We start from the raw sequence: 5,158 nt of genomic DNA, 5'->3' as shown, positions 1-5,158 counted from the left end.
GGTGAATAGCCAAGTCTTTTTCCCAGGTTAAGGAGGGCATAGTTTTAAAGTGAGTGGGGAAAGACCTTAAAGAGACCTAAGGGAAACTTTTTCACGCAGAGGGTGGTGCGTGTATATGGAATGAGCTGCCAGAGGAAGTGGTGGAGGCTGGTACAATTACAGCATCTTACAGTGGTTATATAAATGGAAAGGGGTTAGAGAGATATGGGCTAAATGCCAATAAATGTGAGTGAATTAATTTAGGATATCTGGTCAGCATGCATGAATTGGACTGAAAGGTTTGAGTCCATGCTGTACAGCTCTATGACTTTGCTGACAGACCCTGTGCGATCGGCCGAACAGGCTGTCGATCTCCGTGACTCCATACCCACTGTTGAATACCCGTTTCTCAGATTTATATGTAGTTGAGGACAAAATTTCATGACGATTAATTGGAACACTTTACATTTTAATTAATACTATCTGCCCCAGCTGAGTTGCATTTGCAATATCCTGGTCCTTGAATCCTTCCTGAGTGAACGTCACTGACTGTTCCTCAAGCTAAATCATCCCCAGGTCTGGGTCTGCACATAATTGGTAATATCACCCCCCGCGCCGCCCCCCCACCCCAAAACTGCTAGTGGAAAAGTGACTTCATGTCTTTTAGACAAGTTACCGGGGTTCCCAAAGAAATACAATCAGATCAGAGTTAAAATATAATGTCGCAGATATTAAAACAAATAATGAATGATTTGACATTTAAACAATTTAAATCGTCTGTTTCAAATCTGGATTACACCCTCTCCTGGCTAAGCCCCTGTCTACCAACTCCCAATCAAATCTATAAAGCTCAGCCTAGCACAGATCCCTTTCATGCACCAACTCCAATGGCCAATTCTCCAAATCCTGGAGAGCGTAAGCTGTACCCCTGGCCCCGCCCCTTTCACACAAGCATCCAATCAGCGTTGCGAAGCGACTTTCCTTCTCGTGTTGACTTTTCCCCGGGCAACCCGGATCCCTTTGTCCCCGCCGACCAATCGGAGCTCGAGTTGGCTTCGGAGGGTTCGGTATAAATAGCGCGCGCGCGCGAGAGAGAGGGGACGCAGTAGATTCCCAGGAGTCGCCAGAGTCCGAGGTGACGTCATGGTGAGTGAGTGAGTGAGTGAGTGAGTGAGTGAGTGAGTGAGTGAGTGAGTGAGTGAGTGAGTGAGTGAGTGAGTGAGTGAGTGAGTGAGTGAGTGAGTGAGTGAGTGAGTGAGTGAGTGAGTGAGTGAGTGAGTGAGTGAGTGAGTGAGTGAGTGAGGTGGGTGAGTGAGTGGGTGGGTGAGTGGGTGGGTGGGTGAGTGGGTGAGTGAGTGGGTGGGTGAGTGAGTGAGTGGGTGAGTGGGTGGAAAGTCATGGATAATGGGATCTGGAGTCCAGGCACTGGGATACTCCATCCAGACCGAGGGAGGGAAGTGGGATCTTCAGATACAGAGAGGGTGATCCTGGGGGGGGAAGGGGTCAGAGTTGTGCGAGAGGGAGCCACAGATCCACAGGGAGAGCTGTCATTCCCATGAAAGGGTGCAAAAGGTGAATTCCACATTTTGAGGGTCAGCTTTCCAAGGGGACCAGAAACGAGGTGACTACACACGGGAATCTGGTGTGGACTCCCTCAGGAGCTAGGCGTCCGCAGGGAGAGAGGAGGTCCACGGTGGCAGGGAGGAGGCTGCAGTTAGTGGGAAGGGAGGGTGTGATTCCAGGCGGAATAGACAGTCATGGAGGGGCTTCATGGAGATGGGGGGGGGGGGACCCTGGTGCCTGGCTCAATCCCTGTGGAGAGAGGATCATGATGAAATGGAGGATGAATTGGAATAGAATTGTGACCAGCTGAATCCCAATCCTCCTTCACCCATTTCCAACATCAATGTAAGCATTATTGCTCTCGGTCCTGTCGAAATAACCACTTGTCCTTCCCACTTTAGAGAGAGTGTCTTTCTCTTCACATCGGCCAGGCCGGTGTGCAGATCGGGAATGCCTGCTGGGAGCTGTATTGCCTGGAGCATGGCATCCAGCCGGATGGACAGATGCCCAGTGACAAGACCATCGGGAGTGGGGATAACTCCTTCAACACCTTCTTCAGTGAGACCGGGGCGGGCAAACATGTTCCCCGGGCGGTGTTCATAGACCTGGAGCCCACCGTGATCGGTAAGAGGAGGGATTGGGGGGGGAGGCTTGCTCACTCAGTGCTCCCACTGAAACAATGGCCTGAATTCTGTGATGCTGTTGTGACATCTCTGCTCCCTGTCCCCAGATGAGGTCCGCACCGGCACCTATCGGCAACTCTTCCACCCTGAGCAGCTCATCACCGGCAAGGAGGACGCGGCTAATAACTACGCCCGGGGCCACTGCTCCGTGGGCAAGGAGATTGTGGATCTGGTCCTGGATCGAGTCCGGAAGGTGATAGGTTCTCTCAGCTTGCTTCACATATAGACTCCAACCGAGCAGATCTCTAGAGCTCACTGTTTCATCCCAGCACTGAGAGGTAGCATTCTCACTCCTGTGCAGTCTCCCTGTCCCCAACCTGACATTAGAATCCACACAGGGTGACACAATGTCTCTCAGTGCAAGGGAACCGGGATTGATTCCAGCCTCCGGTGACCTGTCAGTGTGGAATTTGCACATTCACCCCCCCGTGTCTGTGTGGTTTCCCTCCAGGTTTCCTCCCACAGTCCAAATATGTGCAGACTTGGGGTGGATTGCCCACGGGAAATGCAGGGTTACAGGGAGAGGGGCAGGAGGGCGGCAGGGGGATTCGATGGCCTGTTTGCTCACTGTAGGGTTGCTATGACCCTGCAGCCTGGTTGCTGAGTTTGTCGTGTGTTCCATGATTTGTGAAATCGTAGCAACTATTCAGGGTGAAAGCAGGCCATTCGGCCCAGCAAGACCATACTGACCATCCCGCACAGTCACCGCGCCCCACCTTATGTCTGTAACCTTCCACGGCTAATATATCCAGCCGACATATCTTCCGACAATGGAGTCATTCACGAGCAATCTCAATCCTGATACAAGTGATTCATTTATATCGTTGCAGCAAGTAGCTCAAACCCTTTCCACTGAGTTTCATTTATGTACAACCTACGGCTACGTGCCCTACTTCAGGCCAGCGAGTGACCGATCAGCTGCAGTGAGGGTTTATGGGCCGGAAAAGGCCCAACTCTTGGTACAGACCCAACCACGTCTATGGGAGTTCTCACGTTTCTAATTGTGTCGTAACTCTACATATTGCAGACTCTAACTCTCCACCTTCCTTCACTCCTCTGAATAACTAGCCCCAAGGACAGGCTGCTTAGTCTGTGCACTTTCTGGTGATGTTGTATTTTATGCATCTTTATTTATTTCATTGTACCCTTCACCCCCTCCTACAGGCTGATCTGTGCACGGGCCTGCAGGGTTTCCTCATCTTCCACAGTTTCGGGGGGGGCACCGGCTCCGGTTTCACTTCCCTCCTGATGGAGAGGCTCTCCGTCGACTACGGCAAGAAATCCAAGCTGGAGTTCGCCATTTACCCGGCTCCCCAGATCTCCACCGCGGTGGTCGAGCCCTACAATACGGTGCTGGTCACCCACTGCACCCTGGAGCACTCCGACTGCGCCTTCATGGTGGACAACGAGGCCATTTACGACCTCTGGACATCGAGAGATCGACCTACACCAACCTCAACCGCCTCATCGCCCAGGTGGTGTCGTCCATCACCGCGTCGCTCCGGTTCGACGGTGCCCTCAACGTGGACCTGACGGAGTCCCAGACCAACCTGGTCCCCTATCCCCGCATTCACTTCCCCCTGGTGACCTACGCCCCCCTTATCTCTGCTGAGAAGGCTTACCACGAGCAACTCTCGGTGCCGGAGATCACCAACTCCTGCTTTGAACCGGCCAACCAGATGGTGAAGTGCGACCCGCGCCAGGGCAAGTACATGGCGTGCTGCATGCTGTACCGAGGGGACGTGGTGCCCAAGGATGTCAACGCCGCCATCGCCACCATCAAGACCAAGCGCTCCATCGCATTTGTGGATTGGTGCCCGACTGGGTTCAAGGTGAGTGTTGGGTTGGTGCTGAATTCGTGGGGGCCCCGGGGGAAACCTTGATTTTGACAACCTGATAACACGTGTGAATCATACTCTCTGTAATCCCAGTCCAAGTGTGCCCCAACTTTCCATGGACAGTATTGGAGCAGACTTTGTACATTCTTGCCCTGAGAGGCATCACTCAAATGGGGCCTGGGATGAAATTTTCAGAACTTGACTCATTGACTGCAGCTCAGGATGTTGGAGGAGAGATCCTGTCTGGGAACCTGAGAATGGTTTCCTGACTCTCAGTTGCTGTGATGAGGATTCATTCACATTTGGAACCACTCTTGTCACTCAAAGTGTTCCATTCCGAATCTTGAACATTAAACCAGGGAGAGATTGAGCAGAAATGTTGTGTTTGCACTGGGAATGGCTCGATCCCACGCTGATAAATGCATCTTTCACAGAACTAATTGGCGGTTTTGTGATTGGATTCTGAAGCTGCTTCCAAAACAAGTCAAATTTTGACACCTATGTCTTTACCCCAACAGGGTGGCATCAACTACCAGCCCCCGACGGTGGTGCCAGGGGGCGACCTGGCGAAGGTGCAGAGGGCCCTCTGCATGCTGAGCAACACCACCGCCATTTCCTTGGCTTGGACCCGCCTGAACCTCAAGTTCGACAAGATGTACGCCAAGCGGGCCTTTGTGCACTGGTACGTGGGGGAGGGCCTGGAGGAAGGGGAATTCCAGGACGCCCGGGAGGACATGGCCTCGCTCGAGAAGGATTACGAAGAGGTGGGGGTCGACTCTTCCGTGTTGGACAGGAAGGGCGAGGAGGAAGAATGAGTTTTAATGGTTTTTAATATTTTAACAATAATTGATGTTCTTAATGATAATATTTAAGAAATAAAAGTTATTTTCAATAATTTGGCAAGTGTCTCATTTAGGGCTGTAGAGTCAAAGAATGGGTCGAGGGAAATTCCGGAAAAGAAGAGTGAAGACGGAAAATGGTTTCTCCAAATTCCGTATGACCCCGTACTGAATATTGCAGTCGCTTACACATAGTCCTTCGCTAGGACTGGGTCCAATGAGGCAATACCAGGTTATAGTCCACCAGGTTTAATTG

The 5,158-nt window shown here is 51.8% G+C and overlaps 1 pseudogene; it reads left to right on the top strand.

The window, feature by feature from the left end:
• The first annotated feature begins 2,030 nt into the window (after nucleotides 1–2,030).
• On the top strand, nucleotides 2,031–4,878 carry LOC122545783 (annotated as a pseudogene).
• The last annotated feature ends 280 nt before the right edge of the window (nucleotides 4,879–5,158 follow it).

Source organism: Chiloscyllium plagiosum, chromosome 3 (genome assembly GCF_004010195.1).
Source record: "Chiloscyllium plagiosum isolate BGI_BamShark_2017 chromosome 3, ASM401019v2, whole genome shotgun sequence".
Taxonomy (NCBI): domain Eukaryota; kingdom Metazoa; phylum Chordata; class Chondrichthyes; order Orectolobiformes; family Hemiscylliidae; genus Chiloscyllium; species Chiloscyllium plagiosum.
This window is presented reverse-complemented; position numbering and strand designations above follow the sequence as displayed.